Raw genomic sequence first — 13,345 nt, 5'->3', positions numbered from 1 at the left:
AGCTAGAAGCATTAGCTCACCCTGAATTTCCGATGTAGTAAGACTGACTTGAATTACTGTTGAGTTGAAGACGATGGCACGTTTGCTGCACTCCACAAATAAACAAGAAGAAAACATAAAAGTAGGAGTCAGTACAAAACACGGGTACTGAGTAGATATCATCGGCCAACTCAAAATAGAAAACAATATATACCAAGTAATATCATAAAATCAACTATGATACTCAACATGTAGCAACAACAAGCACTATATCATTAACAATTACCATCAAGTCCACACATGAGGACTCAAGCCTCAATACCATACTCATTTGGGAATCATGTTCATTAGATTGAGTATATTAACATCTTTCAAGATTCATTATCTTTATTTCTCTTGTGTCGGCACATGACACTCCGCTCCCTCATATTCATTAATCCTCTTGTGTCGGTACGTGACACTCCGATCCTCTAAATCTACGTGTCGGTTCATGACACCCGATCCCCTAAATCTACGTGTCGGTTCATGACACCCGATCCCCTAAATCTACGTGTCGGTTCGTGACACCCGATCCCCTAAATCTACGTGTCGGTTCGTGACACTCGATCCCCTAATTCTACGTGTCGGTTCGTGACACCCGATCCCCTAATTCTACGTGTCGGTTCGTGATACCCGATCCCCTAATTCTACGTGTCGGTTCGTGACACCCGATCCCCTAATCTCATTTTATCAACTCATCAAGCCCTCTCACTTACCAAGGCATCATCAATATCATCAAAAGGTTCATCAAGCCTTCTCCCTTACCAAGGTATCATCATTAAAAAGAGATTAGGTTTTTATCAAGATTTGGGATTCAATAACTTCATCATGCATAATATAATCACAATTATATAATCACGTTCATGCATGCATACAATTAAGCACATAGTAGGGTTTATAATACTATCAATATATATCATTCTCTATTAAGAGTTTACTATGAAAGCATGAAAAACCATAACCTACCTCCACCGAAGACTAGTGATCAACAAGCTATCTTCTCAAAATCCTTGCTATCCTCTTCGTTTCTCTCTCTCTCTACTCGTTCTCTTTCTTTTTCTTTCTCTCCTTGTTCTTTCTATTTTTCTTATTCAAACCCTCTTTTTTTTACCCTAATGAACATATAATTAAGAATAAAAGATGGAAATAATGCCCCACTAATTAACTTAAGGTTACCTCTTTTAACCCCCAAGTAATTAGACTTATTAACATTAACCCACTAACTTTATAATTAAGGCAAGAATAGTCAAAAACGTCCCTTAAAACGTATTAAGAAATCCGACCCAGACTGGGATTTGTGCAACCTGTGACGGGCCGTCGTGCTTGCGACGGTCCGTCCTGCAGGTCGTCGCAAAGTTCAGAGACCCAAATTTCCACCAAGGGTCTGTGACGGTCCGTCACACCTGTGACGGTCCGTCCTGCCATTTCGTTACGAAGTTCAGAGAGTCGATTTTCAGTACCCAATTTTCAGTTTTTCTAAGTGTTTTGAAACGAGACCCTGCGACGGTCCGTCGTGCCCATGACGGTCCGTCGTTGGGTCCGTCGCCTCAGCCTATTTTTCCAGAATAAAATCTGCTGCTCAAAACGACTAAACAGGTCATTACAATAGATACCAATTTACCCATCGTTCGTCCCCGAACGATCAAAAGAAGGAAAACAAGGGCGAAAAGGAGTACCTGAATCTGTAAACAGATGTGGGTATTTTTCTCGCATATCCGCCTCCTTCTCCCAAGTGGCTTCTCCAACGGGTCGATTCTTCCATTGCACCTTGATGGATGCAATCTCTCTTGACCTCAACTTGCGAACTTCTCTATCTAAAATAGCAACAGAATCCTCCTCATAAGACAAGTTCTCATCAAGCAAAACTGAATCCCAGCGGATAATGTAGTTTCCATCCCCATGGTATCTTTTCAACATCGACACATGGAATACCGGATGTACTCCGGACAGCCCTGGAGGCAAGGCTAACTCATAAGACACCTCTCCTACTCGCTTAAGTACTTCAAATGGTCCAATGTACTTTGGACTTAGTTTACCCCTTTTACCAAACCGCATCACCCCTTTCATTGGTGAAACTTTCAACAAGACTTGTTCACCCTCCATGAACTCTAAGTCTCTAACCTTTCGATCTGCATATTCTTTTTGTCTACTTTGCGCCGCTAGAAGCTTTTCTTGAATAGACTTCACTTTCTCTATCGAATCCTTCAAAAGGTCAGTACCCCAAGGCCTAACCTCAAATGCATCAAACCAACCAATGGGAGACCTACATCTCCTACCATACAATGCTTCAAATGGAGCCATATCAATGCTTGAGTGATAGCTATTATTGTATGAAAACTCCGCTAAGGGTAGCAAGCTATCCCAATGGCCACCAAACTCTATCACACATGCACAAAGCATATCTTCCAACACTTGAATCATTCTCTCAGACTGACCATCGGTCTGAGGATGGAACACAGTACTAAGGTCCAACCTAGTACCCAATTCCGCATGCAATGTTTTCCAAAACTTAGAAGTAAACTGCGTACCTCTATCTGATATGATGGATAGTGGAACCCCATGCAATCGCACCACTTCCGAGATGTAAAGTTTGGCTAACTTCTCTGCATTGTAAGTCACCTTGACCGGAATGAAGTGAGCAGACTTAGTTAACCTATCAACAATTACCCAAATAGAATCAAACTTTCCCAATGTCTTGGGAAGACAAACCACAAAGTCCATTGCAATTCTCTCCCACTTCCATTCAGGAATGGGCATTCTCTGAAGTGTTCCTCCGGGCCTCTGGTGTTCATACTTTACTTGTTGACAGTTTGGATACTTGGCAATAAAGTCAACAATATCACGCTTCATTCTACTCCACCAAAAGTGTTGCTTTAGGTCACGATACATCTTGGTTGCACCCGGATGTATAGAATACCTTGAACTATGAGCCTCTGTCAGAATAGTGTTGATCAAATCATCGACGCGGGGTACGCATACCCTTCCCTTGATCCTCAAAACACCTTCCTCATCAATTTGTGCTTCCTTAGCCTCTCCTTGCAATACCTTATCTTGAATTCTGCGCAGTTTCTCATCATCAAACTGTCTTCCCTTAATCTTGTCAAGAAAGGAAGATCTTGCCTCCACAGAAGCCAACAATCCTCCCTTCTCGTTTACTTCTAATCTCATCAAGTCATTAGCTAGAGTCTGAACCTCTCTAGCCAGTGGGCGTCTAGAAGGTTGCAAGTGAGCTAGACTTCCCATGCTTCCCGCCTTTCTACGTAGAGCATCCGCTACAACATTCGCCTTCCCCGGATGATACAAAATAGTGATGTCGTAGTACTTCAGTATTTCCATCCATCTCCTCTGCCTCAAGTTCAAATCTTTCTGAGTAAAGACATACTGAAGGCTACGATGATCTGTGTAGACCTCACACTTAACCCCATATAAATAGTATCTCCATTGCTTTAATGCAAACACTACCGCAGCCAATTCCAAATCATGAGTTGGATAGTTACGTTCATGCACTTTTAATTGTCTTAAAGCATAAGCAATCACATTCTTCTCTTGCATTAGCACTGCACCCAAACCCGAATAGGATGCATCACAATAAACAATGAAGTTCTTACCCTCTACTGGCAAGGTAAGGATAGGTGCGGTAGTCAACAAAGTCTTAAGCTTCTGAAAGCTTTCCTCACATTCGTCCAACCATACAAATGGAACATTCTGCTTAGTCAAGTTCGTCAATTGGGAAGCAATAGAAGAGAATCCCTTGACAAATCGACGGTAGTAGCTAGCTAACCCAACAAAGCTCCTTATTTCTGACACATTAGTAGGTCTTACCCAATTCTTCACTGTCTCAATCTTAGAAGGATCCACCATCACTCCATCCTTAGAAACCACGTGCCCCAAGAAGGACACTGCATCTAGCCAAAACTCACACTTAGAGAACTTGGCATAAAGCTTTTTCTCCCTCAACATTTCCAATACCATTCTCAAATGCTCTTCATGTTCCTTCTTGCTCTTTGAGTATACCAATATATCATCAATAAATACGATCACGAAGAGATCCAAATATGGCTTAAAAATCCCGTTCATCAAGCTCATGAACACAGCAGGGGCATTCGTAAGACCAAAAGACATCACTACAAATTCGTAATGCCCATACCTAGTTCGAAAAGCAGTCTTTGGCATATCCGTTGCCCGTATTTTCAATTGATGATAACCGGATCTCAAGTCAATCTTAGAGAAGACACAAGCACCTTGTAACTGATCGAACCAGTCATCGATGCGGGGAAGAGGATACTTGTTCTTTATAGTTACTTTGTTTAGTTGTCTGTAGTCTATACACATTCGAAAACTCCCATCCTTCTTCTTTACAAACAAAACCGGAGCACCCCAAGGAGATGCACTTGGTCTAATAAAGCCTTTGTTTAACAACTCTTGAAGTTGTGCCTTTAACTCTCTTAACTCTGCGGGAGCCATTCTATAAGGGGGTATAGAAATGGGGCGAGTACCCGGTTCAAGATCGATACAGAAGTCAATATCCCTATCTGGTGGCATACCAGGAAGATCTGCAGGGAACACATCCAAAAACTCGCGGACTACCGAAACCGACTCAATCGAAGGTATTTGGGTAGTGTCATCCTTGAGATGTGCCAAGAAAGCTAAACACCCTTTACTAACCATTTTCTTAGCACGAAGAAAGGAGATGATACGCACCGGATTTGAAGTGTAGTCACCCTCCCACACTAACGGATCTTTCCCAGGCTTGGCTAACGTCACTGTTTTAGCATTACAATCCAAGATCGCAAATTGCGGAGAAAGCCAAGTCATACCCAGAATTACATCAAAATCGACCATTTCTAAGATAACCAAGTCTACATAAGTATTGATCCCCACAAAAGTTACAAGACAAGACCTATACACCCTTTTAACTATTACAGACTCACCCACCGGAGTAGAAACACGAATAGGTATGTCAAGCAATTCACAATGTAAATTAAGACCATTAGCAAATGCGGAAGATACATAAGAAAATGTGGATCCGGGATCAAATAATACAGAAGCCATGCAATCACAAACCAAAAGATTACCTGTGATGACAGCATCAGATGCCTCCGCTTCAGACCGCCCAGGGAAAGCGTAACAAGGGGCCCTATCGTTCATCTGTCCGTTGCCCTACCATGTTGTGATGTAGTGGCTCCAGTTTGCCCATCACCTCGGCCGTTTTGGTGACCACCATTTCCTCGACCACCACGCCCTCCAGAAAAACGGCCTCTACCATGACCACCTCTACCTCTAGCTATTGGGGGTCTGTAACTCTGTTTTGGACAATTTCTCCTAATATGTCTAGTCTCCCCACATCTGTAACACTCTCTGGAGTCAAGCATAGGTCTCTCGGAGAAGTGTTGACCGGTCTGAGGTGGTCCCCCAACTACAGTCTGTAGTGAAGACTGAATTGGTCGGACTAAGTAACTTCCCGAACCCTGTCCTCTAGTCTAAGCCCCATTAAACTCACCTCCCTTTCGAAACCTTTTTGATGTCGATGTCGTAGTGAAGTCGTCTGGCTTCACTCCTTCCACTTCTATCACAAAGTCTACCACCTCTTGGAAGGATTTTGCCGTTGCCGCTATTTGTAAGGCCGAAATCCGCAATTCTGACCTCAACCCCTTCACAAACTGGCAAATTCGCTCTTGTGGACTGAAACACAGTTGGGTGGCATACCGGGATAATGCACGAAACTTAGCCTCATATGCATTGACCGAGATCCTACCTTGCTCTAGGCTCAAGAACTCATCCCTTTTCCTATCCCTCAAAGTTCAGGGGATATACTTCTCCATAAACAAGCTAGAGAATGAGGCCCAAGTCATAGGTGGTGCCTGTGTTGGTTGACACTCAATATGTGACCGCCACCACATTTTGGCGTTCCCTTGAAACTGATAAGTCACAAACTCCACACCAAATCGTTCTACTATACCCATCTTGTGTAGTAGCTCGTGAAAGTCAACCAGAAAATCATAAGCATCCTTCGATTCAGCACCCTTGAAGACCGGAGGTTTCAATTTCAAGAACTTACTGAAAATTTCATGCTGATCATTTGTCATTATAGGCCCAGTAGTCAGACGTGGAAATGTGCCTATGTCCAATGAGGCCTCCATACGAGGAGCCATAGTGGCTGCATGTTGTACTTCTGAAACCGGAGGTGTTGGCGCAGAAAACACTGGAGGTGCCTGACCTTGATCAGACAACCCACTGAGATAGGCGAGAACCTGATTGATCATCTCTGGGGTAGGTTGGGGTGGCAATCCCTCATTCTGCACTTGTTCAGTTTCCCCATCCTCCCCTTCTCTTATTACTTCCTCAGTCGGTGGAGGAGTCACTTCCCTAGTATCAGATGGGCTAGGTGCTCGTCCTCTTCCCCTAGAGGACGTCCTCCCACGACCTCTACCACGGCCTCTTGCCGCTGCTCTTCCTCGAGCTATAGCCCCAATGGCTGGCTCAGACGCACCCCGTCCCGCCGGTGCTGGTGTTGGTGTTGGCGTAGTCGTTGCTCTAGTTCTAACCATCTGCGAAAGAGAGTGAAGATGGTCAGATACCAATTCGTATCGCCTAGATACCAATTGGACTCAAGTAGTAGCACGAAAGAAAGAATGAAAGAGTGAAATTTTCCTAAAGTCTTATAGCCTCTCAAGGAAAAGTAAAGGCGTCCCCCTACCGTTCCTTAAGACTCTACTAGACCTGTTCTTGTGTGATGAGACCAACAAACCTAATGCTCTGATACCAAGTTTGTCACGACCCAAACCGGGTTGCGACTGGCACCCACACTTACCCTCCTATGTGAGCGAACCAACCAATCCAACCTTAACATTTCAATATAATATCAACAGAAAGTAATGCGGAAGACTTAAACTCATTAAATAAAGACCAATTCATTAACTTCTAAAATTCAACATCTACTATTCCCCAAAATCTGGAAGTCATCATCACAAGAACATCTACGATCAAATGACTAAACTAAGAGTATTCTAAAAGCTAAAAATACATAAGAAGCTAGTCCATGCCGGAAGTTCAAGGCATCAAGACTTGAAGAAGAAGATCCAGTCCAAGCTAGAAGCATTAGCTCACCCTGAATTTCTGATGTAGTAAGACTGGCTTGAATTACTGTTGAGTTGAAGAGGATGGCACGTTTGCTGCACTCCACAAATAAACAAGAAGAAAACATAAAAGTAGGGGTCAGTACAAAACACGGGTACTGAGTAGATATCATCGGCCAACTCAAAATAGAAAACAATATATACCAAGTAATATCATAAAATCAACTATGATACTCAACATGTAGCAACAACAAGCACTATATCATTAACAATTACCATCAAGTCCACACGAGGACTCAAGCCTCAATACCATACTCATTTGGGAATCATGTTCATTAGATTGAGTATATTAACATCTTTCAAGATTCATTATATTTATTTCTCTTGTGTCGGCACGTGACACTCCGCTCCCTCATATTCATTAATCCTCTTGTGTCGGTACGTGACACTCCGATCCTCTAAATCTACGTATCGGTTCGTGACACCCGATCCCCTAAATCTACGTGTCGGTTCGTGACACCCTATCCCCTAAATCTAAGTATCGGTTCGTGACACCCGATCCCCTAAATCTACGTGTCGGTTCGTGACACCCGATCCCCTAATTCTACGTGTCGGTTCGTGACATCCGATCCCCTAATTCTACGTGTCGGTTCGTGACACCCGATCCCCAAATTCTACGTGTCGGTTCGTGACACCCTATCCCCTAATCTCATTCTATCAACTCATCAAGCCTTCTCCCTTACCAAGGCATCATCATTAAAAAGAGATTAGGTTTTTATCAAGATTTGGGATTCAATCACTTCATCATGCATAATATAATCACAATTATATAATCACGTTCATGCATGCATACAATTAAGCACATAGCAGGGTTTACAATACTATCAATATATATCATTCTCTATTAAGAGTTTACTATGAAAGCATGAAAAACCATAACCTACCTCCACCATAGACTAGTGATCGACAAGCTATCTTCTCAAAATCCTTGCTATCCTCTTCATTTCTCTCTCTCTCTACTCTTTCTCTTTCTTTTTCTGTCTCTCCTTGTTCTTTCTATTTTTCTTATTCAAACCCTCTTTCTTTTACCCTAATAAACATATAATTAAGAATAAAAGATGGAAATAATGCCCCACTAATTAACTTAAAGTTACCTCTTTTAACCCCCAAGTAATTAGACTTATTAACATTAACCCACTAACTTTATAATTAAGGCAAGAATAGTCAAAAACGTCCCTTAAAACGTATGAAGAAATCCGACCCAGACTGGAATTTGCGCAACCTGTGATGGGCCGTCGTTCCTGCGACGGTCCGTCCTGCAGGTCGTCGAAAAGTTCAGAGACCCAAATTTCCACCAAGGGTCTGTGACGGTCCGTCCTGCCATTTCGTTACGAAGTTCAGAGAGTCGATTTTCAGTACCCAATTTTCAGTTTTTCTAAGTGTTTTGAAACGAGACCCTGCGACGGTCCGTCGTGCCCATGATGGTCCGTCGTTGGGTCCGTCGCCTCAGCCTGTTTTTCCAGAATAAAATCTGCTGCTCAAAACGACTAAACAGGTCGTTACAGTTTTATTGCAGTAAGTCTTTGAATTTTGTAATTGATACATTTTATTATTCATTATAATTATATATATATTTCCATGAGATTTTAGTCATTCTAACGTATCTATAAAAATTTACATGAAACACACGTGTGAAGCACATACTCAGAAACTAGTTATATTATAAGTGGGAAGCCTCTACTTCAAAAGTTGAATTACAAAAATGTCCTTATAACATCATAATATTTTTGGACAATAATGTAAATGTATATTATTTATAAATAAAAGCTATTTTATTTTCTATTAAATACTACACATTGATTATAATAAAAAATTAATATTCTAAAAATGAAGACTTATCATCTATGACATGAATTTATCTTAGATATAATGAACATTTGTAATTAAATGACAAAAGGAAATCAAAAGTTTTGTAACTGTTAAAATTATCATTTAAGTGTACCTCCTTTACTCCTACAGGGTAAAGGTATACAATTTTTCAGATGAATTATATTCATAACATTATAATAAATGCTAAGTAGTTGGTTCAAAAATACTTACAATGGAAGCTTGCAATCGTTGGGCTTTCAATTTTCTTTCTGTTATAATTAGCACAAACTAACAATGAATTATATACTTGGGAAATTGATTAAATTTTTCTTATAATATATATCATATTATATTAAAAAATGAGAAAGCTTTTTTTGGTGCAAAGTTAGATTTACCAAAATATCTATCAAAAATTAAAATTTTATACCCTTTAAGGATGAAATTAGTCATATAACATTAATAAAAATATATTAATTAAATTTCTTGTAATTAGTAATATTGTTTCAATTTTTTAAACAACTTAATATGTCATTTATGTGAAGTCTTTATAACTTCAAAAGTTATACTTTTCAAATTTTAATACCTTAATCATTTTTCCATTCTTTTTTCAGATTTTTCTTTATTAATTATTTAAAAAAACTAATCATACTCAATCTTATTTAATAAATTTCATTAAATCTTAATTAATAATATATTTGATTTCTTATCAATTATAACTTCAAAAGTTATACTTTTCAAATTCCAATACCTTAATCATTTTCCCATCTTCTCTTTTCAGATTTTTCTTTATTAATTATTTAAAAAACTAATCATACTCAATCTTATTTAATACATTTCATTAAATCTTAATTAATAATATATTTGATTTCTTATCAGTTACAAATATTATATATTTTCATATTAACTTCAATTGTATTTATCTTCTAAGAGCTTCTCTAAAATTGCATCATCTTATAAAAGTTCAAAAGTTAAGAGAGAAAATAATCAAATTTTCAAGAGTTTTTTCTCTGTATAAGTTCCTCCAACTCTTTTACCCCTTCCCTTTTTATGCAATCTATTTAGTTATTTGACGTGTTTGTAGTTGTATCTCTTTTGTATAGACTATTCGTTTGTAAGAATATATTTGTTGCAATTAATCGTTACTCTGATAATATGTTTGTTGTACTTTTTAATTGTCAATATCACTATTCATTGTTAATTTTTGTTTGACTTTATTTGTTTCTTCTTCTTTTTCTTATCGACACACTCTAACAATGTATTTGATTTTCTTTCTTCCACAGATTTACGATTAATTTCTATCTATGTGATTGGATTTAGAAGGTCTTCACGGCTTGCAAGAATGATGAGGGAGATGGTAAGTTAGTTATCGGTTTCACTATATTTTCACAACTTTTATCATATAAATTATTCTAGCTAGATTGTGTTGATTAATATATTGATGTATATACCTTGAAGTAAGAATGCAAAAGAAAAAAGGACAAGAAGTGCTAAAATATTGTATATGAAATAGAGAATGCATTGAATTCATATATTTTCATTAATTAATATGTGAAAAGATGGATATATAAAGAATGACTAAATATCATTCGAACATATCAAAACAAGGTGTGATTCGATAATTTTTGTAATAACAAATATATTTTTATTTTTTTACAGCACTCTAATATATATATATCCAAAGTTAAATGAACAGGTCATTTTGCCCTTTAATCTAAAATAATTCCTATAATAAAAAATGGAAACATCAAAACTTCAAAGTTGGATTATTATTTTGTCGTCTGTCCATATACTATAGTTAAATATTATACTAATTAAATAGTAAGTATTAGTTGTAATTCCTTTTTCTTCCTGTTAATATTAATTAAACAATAAGTTAGTTGTAATTTTTTTTCTCTGCATGTTATTTAATTTTCTACTCCTTAAATTTTTAATTTGATAATTAGTTGAATTTCTATTTTAATGCTCCTCATAATGCTTACTTTAATTCTCCATTGGATTACTATTTTATCTCTATATCAAATCGAATGTTATATAATATATTGTTATATATAAAATTTATATTATCACTATAAATTTTCAGATGAATTAGAATTATAGATCATTTTTTAATTTTAATTTCTAGAAATATCTCAACAGTTTTATTTGTAGATTAGCACATTTTTCAGGTTGATGCATCATTCACTTTAATTATAAGAATAATTCAAACTTTCAGAATGTTTAATTATTAATGTAGTATTATAAAATACTAAGCAATGACTACAATAAAATATTTAAAGGAAAAAATATTTAAGAATAAATAGTTACATGTAATCACTATATGATAATGGTAAATCACTTAAACTATTTGTCATTGATATGCACTTCAAAACTCAATATAGAATTGAATTTTTTAGATTAATATTTGCATATTTGTCTTCTTAATAAAGCTTTCACTAAATATATACTTTAACACTTTATCATCCCATTATATTTTCTTCATTTATAGAAATCTGATATTTAAAATTCACTTATTTTGATACAATAAAACACAAAAATGAAGTGTTGTAATGTAACGACCTGTTTAGTCGTTTTGAGCAGTAGAGTTTATTTCTAGTAATAACTGTCTGGGTCGACGAATCCCACGACGGACCGCCGAGGGGGTCTCGTTCCAAAACACTTAGACTCTGGAAAATTGGGTACTGAGAACAACTCTCTGAACTTCGCGACGGAAGAGCAGGACGGACTGTAGTGGGCACGACGGACCGTCACAGACTCTTTAATGAATTTGAGTCTCTAAACTCTATGACGACTCAGCAGGACGGACCGTCGCAGGCACGACGGACCGTCACAGGAACAACGGACCATCACAAGCAGCATAACCCTGACTGGGTCAGATTTCTGTTAAAAGTTTTTAAGGGGTGTTTTGGACTATTCCTGCTTATGATTATAAAGTTAGTGGTTTAATGTTAATAATTCAATTACTTGGGGGTTAAAGGAGATAACCTTGAAATAAATAGTAGGTTAGTTTTACCATCTTTTATACTTAATTATATGGTAATTAGGGTAAAAGAAAAGAGTTTGAATAAGGAAAAATAGAAAGAACAGAGAGAAGAGGGGAGAACGAACGAGAGAGGGAGAAACAAAGAGGAAATCAAAGCATTGGAGAAGTAGATTGCTTGATCATGATTCTTCGGTGGAGGTAGGTTATAGTTTATGCTATTCCGTAGTAAACTCTAAATAGCGATTGATATGTATTGGGTAATCTTGTAAAGTCTTCTATATGCTTAATTGTGTGCTTGCATGATGTGATTATGTAATTGTGATGAATTAGCATCATGAGGCTGTTGAATCTTAAACCTTAAAACCTCTTTGTTAATGATGATGCCTTGGTATAAAAGAAGGCTTGATGAACTGAAAGAATGAGATTAGAGGATCGGGTGTCACGAACCGACACGTAGAATTAGGGGATCGGAGTGTCACGTTCCGACACCAGGATAGTAAAGGATTGGGTGTCACGAACCGACACGTAGTAGTAGGGGATCGGAGTGTCACGTTCCGAAACCAGGATAGTAGGGGATCAGAGTGTCACGTTCCGACACCAGGATAGTAAGATGAATGAATATTGAGGGGATCGGAGTGTCACGTTCCGACACTAGGATAGTAAAGAGAGTGAATCTTGAATTATGCTAATATACTCAGGCTTAAAGAACCAGTTTCTCAAATGAGTATGGTGTGGAGGCTTGAGTCCTCATAGATGTGCTTGGTGTTGTGGCCAATGGTTATGGTACTTGTTGTTGTCACCTGTTAAGTACTATGGCTGATTTTATGTTATTATCTGATATATATTTCTTTCTATTTGGAGTTGGCCGATGATACCTACTCAGTACTTGTGCCTTGTACTGTCCCCTACTTGTATGTTTCTCTTTGTTATTTGTGGAGTGCAGCAAACGTGCCATCGACTTCGACTCGTCCGCAACTCTAGCCAGTCTTCAGCATATCAGATTTCAGGGTGAGCTATTGTTCCTAGCTCGGACTGGATTCTTTCCTTCACGTCTTGATGTCTTGAAGTTCGGACATGGACCATTTGTTTACTTATTTTAGCTTTCTAGATACTCTTAGATTTAGTAATTGAGGATAGAATTTTCTTGTGGTGATGACTTCCAGATTCTGGGGATAGTAATTGATAAATTGTAGAAGTTATTAATTGATTTCGTTAATGAGTGTTAAGTCTTCCGCATTATATTCTATTTATTATGGTTCAAATGTTGGGGTTTATATTGGCTGGTTCTCTCACATAGGAGGGTAAGTGTGGGTGCCACTCGCGGCTCGTTTTGGGTCGTGACAAACTTGGTGTCAGAGCATTAGGTTCGTTGGTCTCATCACATAAGAACGAGTCTAGTGGA

Source organism: Solanum lycopersicum, chromosome 7 (assembly GCF_036512215.1).
Source record: "Solanum lycopersicum chromosome 7, SLM_r2.1".
In the NCBI taxonomy this organism is placed as follows: domain Eukaryota; kingdom Viridiplantae; phylum Streptophyta; class Magnoliopsida; order Solanales; family Solanaceae; genus Solanum; species Solanum lycopersicum.
Note: the sequence above shows the minus strand (reverse complement) of the source record.